Below are 6,659 nucleotides of genomic sequence, written 5' to 3'. Positions count from 1 at the left end.
ACAAAAATCAGTCAAGTGCCCAAGGATATTTTTTAAAAGGTTATTTATAATCCTGTAAAAATTAAAAAAGAAATCCAAATCAGCAGCTTCCAAACTTTTTCTAACATGATTCATAGGAAGAAATATGTTTTGTTTTGCAACTCAAAATATATATACATACATATAACAAACAAAAATTAATAGAATGGTATTTATCTTTATAAATGCAATACATTCTGATATGATTATTTTAATTCAATGCCTTGTGCAACCTACAAAAAGTCAAACAATAGAGAAATAAATAAACTTTTCATAAAATTGAATATAATCCTGCAATTTAAAATAATGACTTAGTTCTTTTATATTTAACATACATCTCAACACATACTAAGAGAAAAAAATACTATGAAAAAGTATACATGGCATTATCCTGTCTGTTTGAAAATAAAGTGCAAAGAGATACATACACCAAAAAGTTAGCACTTCCTTCTTTGTAATACTTTGCTACATTTTCTGAGTACTGACAGTGAATACACATTATGAAGCTACATGGCTAACACTGATTGAGTACTCACTGTGTGTGCCAGGCCCTGGGCTCAATGCTTTACATGCATTTTTACTTCATTAAATTCTCTCCTCAACCTGAGATAGCATAGCAAACCATTTTACAAAAACAAAACTGAGGCTCAGAGACTCAAAGTCAAATGCCCGAGGTTGCAGTCAATAAGAGGAAGAGCTGAAACTGAAACTTACATGTGTCTGACAACCAGTCATGTTTGGAGGATAGGCTAGTCTGCTTTACGGAGCATGAAATAGATGGTGCATGCCTGCTACGATGGGCTAGATATCACTGTAAGTAACAAACAGCCCCAGACAATGGAAATTTACAACACTGAAGGTTCTTATCCTGCTCATGCTGCACGTCCAAGATGGCTCTGCTGGGCCTTGTGCTTCACATTCCCTCATCCACCAACAGGGTAAAGGAGCAACCTCCATGCGGAACTTGTCAACTGCTCTAAGAGATGGAGGAGAGGGTGGCCAGTGTCAATGGTTCCCAATTCTTCTGTCTTGAGGTGACACACTTCACTTCCACTCACAGCTCCTGAGTCACAGCACATGGCTACATCCACCTTCAGGGGGCCAAGGGGAGAACCTGACACACTCAGTGGCTTCCATTAAGGCCACCATATGGTGTCAGCCTATGTGGGAGACTGTAGAGGGGCAGAGGAGGAGGGTGGGGAATTGGTAGGATATGACAACAGGACTAAGTCACTGTGGATTTCCCTTATACTTAACCAGGTGGAGTTTGTCCCGGAGCTGCTGAAAACTGTCACTGGAAAGATTAAACAAAGTGAACTTCAGAAAAGGAGCTTGGTCAGATGTAATCAGCAGTGAACTTGGAACCCACTGTGCACCTTGGGCAAATCCCTGGCCACTTCAGTCTCCCCACTAGGGCGGAGTGATGATGGGACATTGAGAGGGTTGATTTGGAAAAGTATCAGGAGTGCCACATTTCCAATGTTTTTCTTTTTCTTTTTCTTTTCTTTTCTTTTTTTTTGTTTTTTTGAGACAGAGTTTCATTCTTGTTACCCAGCCTAGAGTGCAGTGGCACAATCTTGGCTCACTGCAACCTCTGCCTCTTGGGTTCAAGCCCTTCTCCCATCTCAGCCTCTTGAGTAGCTGGGACTACAGGTGTCCATCACCAAGCCCAGCTAATTGTTGTATTTTTAGTAGAAATAGAGTTTCACCATGTTGGCCTGGCTGGTCTTGAACTCCTGGCCTCAGGTGATCCCCCCGCCTCAGCCTTCCAAAATGCTGGGATTTCAGGAGTGAGCCACCGCATCCGTCCTGTTTTTGTTCTTTTAAATTGTATTCAGTTATTCTGCTTCCTCCAAGTCCTCTCTGTGTCTTTAGAATTTCCCAGGTGAGTACTCAGATTGGAGTTGCAGGTAATAAAATACTAATTTCGACAATACCCTGTGTGGAGCATTTATTCTGGGAATGAACCTGTGTTAAATGCCCTCCCCCTGTAATTCTCCCTAATCCACAACCTGAAATATCTTGGGACCAGATTCTCCCTCCTGGCACCAGCTTCTCAGGGTAGCCCTAAGCACCATTCAATGGCCGGGACACAGGGGTCCAGGAGGTGTGCCCCATGTGGCTCCCAGGCACCTGCCTGTGCCCTGGAGCGAGGTCCCCAGAAGGCCGGGGCAGCCAGATGTCCAGGGTGGTCAGCCTTGGCTTGGGGACTATACTTGCCTGCCAGACCACCTCTGCCTCCCCTACCCAATGGTCCTTCGTGTCCCCCAATAATGCCCATGTGCACATGTGCCCCAACCTAAACCTGGCATGTGTGAGTGAGGGCCCCAGCCTCTGGGCACCCAACACTCTTCTAGCCCTGCCCGGGGCCTAGGAGCCCTGCCCCTAGGTATCCCCTGTAGGCACCTACACATCAGAACTTCCCAGTGACCCAGGAGATCTGTCCCTGAGCCCTTCCTAGAGGACCCCACTCATTCACCCTCCCAAGGCCCAGGTTCCCTCCAACCCAGAATCCACCCACCACAGACAATCTTCCTTCTTTCAACATAACCCTCTCCGGGCACCCAGAGTCCTTCTCACACCCCTGGTCACAGTCCTGTGACCTGACTCTTTCATGCCATCCTTCCTTGGGACCTAAGGGGGACCACCAGGGGGCCACCAGAGGCTCAGAAAAGCAGGGGGCAGAAAAGGCCCAGCCTGGGGATGAGAGAAGCACATACTGTCCACTTCTCACCCACCTCTGGAGGTCAGCATTGGAGAGGCCTCTCTGTGACTGCCAACTTCCGAGGTGCACAAACCCAGGAACTCACAGGGAAATAAACAGATACTATAAGAACAGAGACACAGAGGCACAGAACCGCCCCAGCTTCACCTGGGCACTCAGGAGTATGGCCCACGGACAGGCACACACACACACACCAGGAGGACACAGATACACACACAGGACCATGAGACACAGCCCCACAGGGCTGACTCTACACACAATGGACACCCACGTGCGCACGCACACACACAGACACACACACACTGGCACAGACCTACAGGCAGAGAATCAGACATAGAACACAGACACTGCAAGAAACATAAACACACACATACACAATCAGGGACACCCAAAGGAGAAGCAAATTCACATGCACACACCTCAACACATATACAAAGATACAGAAGCCAGACATACACTGGCACTCCCACAGGGGGCACACATGCCAGAGACACACACATTACAGAATCAGAAAGATAAACATAGATTTGCACAGCCAACACACACTCATTCAGGAAGAAAGGACACCCGAATGCCCACAAAGATAGAGAAAAACACAGAGCCATCCAGAGACAGCTACACAGACATAATCACAGACACAGGCACTCAGATGCACAGACGCTTACATGCAGATTTACACACCAAAACATGCACACACTCCCAGACCCCAGCCCACAGTACAACCAGAGGTGGCACTCCGGAGGGCACTCCTGGCGCCAGTGGAGAGAACAGACCCAGGCATGACCTGGCCCTTCTGAGCTCTCTTGGAAGAAGGTATTTTCCAGTTTTCAAACCCAGGGCTGGGTATGTGCCCCTTCCAGGGCCTACAGAAGGGCTGTGCCTGGGCCCTGAGATGCCAGAGAGAGGCCAGGGTTGGGTGACTCTGGGAACAGGGGCACAAGGTTGGGCCGGGGACCCTGTCTGGGTATGCTTAGAGTGGGGGTGTTGCATGGTGCTTAGTAGATCTAGAGGTCAAGAGAGAAAGACAGATGCGCCCCCAGGACCATGTCCTGTGCCTGAGTGGGCTGGTGCTCTCTGCCTCACAATAATGCTATGAGGAACATTCTATATCGCCACCATCACCGCAATGACTGACGCTCACTCACAGGTGGAGGCACTGGGCTGGGAACACAGCCACCTGCTTGGGCCTCATCTGAGCAGGGCTGACCAGGGCAACGCTGGGTCCTGGGCAAAGCATCTCTGTGGCCCCATTTTCCTGGGGAGTCTCCAGCCCCAGCTTCCCCTTCTCTTAATGTTCCCTCCAAGAATCAAGTTCCCCCAGATATGTTTCTCTGCCTGGATTCCCCCGCCCCCCAACCACTCTGAACCTAGATCCCCATCTGTGCAAGGGGACAGTGATGATACTTCAGGATCTCAGGAGATGACACCTGCGAAGTGCTGTGCTTAGCACAGTGGTGACAAGAGGGGCTGTGGTTATCATCATCACTGCCTTTAGTGGCGAAGGACCTCCCAGGGTGCCAGTCCTGGGAAGAAAGATGCCCCTGGGCGGTTACAATGCTCAGGTACACAGCTGCTCAACCACTTCCTGCTGTCTTCTGACAGTCTTTGCACACAGGCATTAGCTCTCCAGTCGTACAGAAGGAATCCAGCCCAGGGTTGCTCAGCTGGTCACCAGCAAAACTGGTCTCACAACCAAGGTGCCTCGTCCTGCCAAGGGCTCCTGGTCAAGCCTCCAAGGGACCAAAATGGGCCCACCTACAAGGGAGGTTGACTCTGGCTTTGAGGAGGTGTTTCCTGGGCTACATGAGTGACTTCTTGTCGGAGGGCCCAAACCGTTCGCTTCTCCTTCCCTTCCCTTCCCTTCCCTCTCTCTGCTTGGGCTATAATCAAGGTGACCCCGCAACACTTCATGGGCATTACGGGTCTCCCCTTCGCTTTTGGGCTAATCTGACTTCAACTTCCCTTACTTGGTCTTTCCTTTTACAACCGAGACAACTCAAATCCGGGGCTCTTTATGCAGATGACAGCACACAAATAGAATTTAATTCCATTGTTTTGTTGTCCCTGTTTTTGTTTTGTTTTGCTTGTTTCTTAGGGTTTCTTTTTATTTATGGTAAAGGCACTGGCTTTCCATTTACAACAATGTTAGAATATATCCTGTTTACAATAACTTCATGTCATCATAAATGGTGAAGGGATTTAGAGCAGTGGTTTTAGGCTGCCAGAGGCCTGAGTGAGTTTGGTCGCACTCTGTGTGATCAGGCAGAAGAAGGCCTTTGGGACATTTAGCTGAGGACAAGGCCAGGAAAGCTGATGGCCAGTTGGGGTGTCTCTCCTGGTCACCAGGCCCCTGGGTCCTGCCCACCTGCTTGACACTCCCCATCCATCACTCCTGGTGCTGCCAAGCCCTCTGGGTATTATGGCCAAATCCCCCAGGAGAGAAGCTGATGACAGAAGCTGATGAAGCTGATTGACATCTCCGGGAGGTCAATCATGAGAGTCAGCTTGGTTTTCTTCCCCTCATTAGGGTTCAAAAGTTAAAGTCCACGCTCACAGGCAGTAAGATGGCATAGATAAGTGACATCATTACCCCGTTTCAGATGTTAAAATGTCTAGGTGGATTAGGGATGATTTAAGACCACACAACCTTGTGCCACAAAGTAGAATTCCCAGGCCAGATGGAGACATTTTATTGCCATATTATCATCTTATCATTGAGGGCAAAGGCAGTCTTGTTTCATTTTGGATTATTTCTTATATTCGTATCTTACTTATAAGGGCACTTTGAATTTCCAAGCATGTGAGAATTTGTGGTTAACTTTTTATCATTGACTTCTAGCCCGGTTGTATGATCAGAAACATGCTATGTGATTTGATTTCTCTGAAATAGGTTGAGATTTGCTTGATCAACAAAATAAGTAGGGTTAAATTTTGTAAATGTACCGTGTGTGCTTAAAGTGAATGTATCTCCAACACTTATTCCCAACATACAAGGATGATGGATGGATGGCTACCTGGATGTGATGGAAGTGGCTTACTATTGGGACCTTCTACATCCTACTGGTTTTTCTTGCTTAGTACATGCATTGCTGAGAGGGGTCTGTGGAGCCTCCCACGCTGCTTGTCTATGAGATTCTTCCTGCCTTCCTGCCATCATTCATTTATCATCTTTTGCAGCCAGGATTGACCATGAGGAACTCTGAGAGCTCAAGAAGGAAGGAGCGGCCCAGAAGCAGGGACAGGAAGCTGAGTTGGGGAAGACCAGAAATCAGAAGGTCTGCAAAGGTTCCAGAGAGGACCTGTCCTTGGGATGCCGGTTGTGGGGCTCAGGTGGGGAAGGGGGCGTTGGAAGAACACGCGGACACCTGAAATGTCCACTGTGAGGCACCACGTACCAAGGCAGGGGATTGGTGGAGAGGGAATATAAAGCCCCACAGGAGAAGGGATGGCGGAAACCAGAGCCCTGGTCTCCCTCCAGCTGCTCCTGAGCCTCCTGCTCTTCTGCCCCGCGCCTCCTGCTGCTCCGCTGATCGACTTTCCCCCTGACCTGTAGCTGAGCCTCCCATCAACGCTTGAGGATTTAGTTTGAACCAGATTCTTTCCCAGACACCTTTCTCCTCCTCCTCCTTCCCTTCCCTCCCCTACCCTTCCCTCCACTCCCCAACTTCGATCCCGCCCCATCCCTTTCCCCTTCCCTCCTGCAACCCTAAGCCGCCCACCTCTGTCCTGGCCGCCTCAGGGCGCCCTGAGAGTGAGGCGACTGCTCTTTTGGCTTCTCCTGCTGGGGTTTCCCAACCACCAATCCAGCCATGTGAGTAGACACTGGTCCCGCGGGATTTCTTCCTTTTCATTGGACTGTGTCACAAGACGTGAAATTACACAGCTCACCCATGTAATCCCAACATTTTGGGGGGGG

This window comes from Mandrillus leucophaeus, unplaced genomic scaffold (genome assembly GCF_000951045.1).
Source record: "Mandrillus leucophaeus isolate KB7577 unplaced genomic scaffold, Mleu.le_1.0 Scaffold15, whole genome shotgun sequence".
Taxonomy (NCBI): domain Eukaryota; kingdom Metazoa; phylum Chordata; class Mammalia; order Primates; family Cercopithecidae; genus Mandrillus; species Mandrillus leucophaeus.
Note: the sequence above shows the minus strand (reverse complement) of the source record.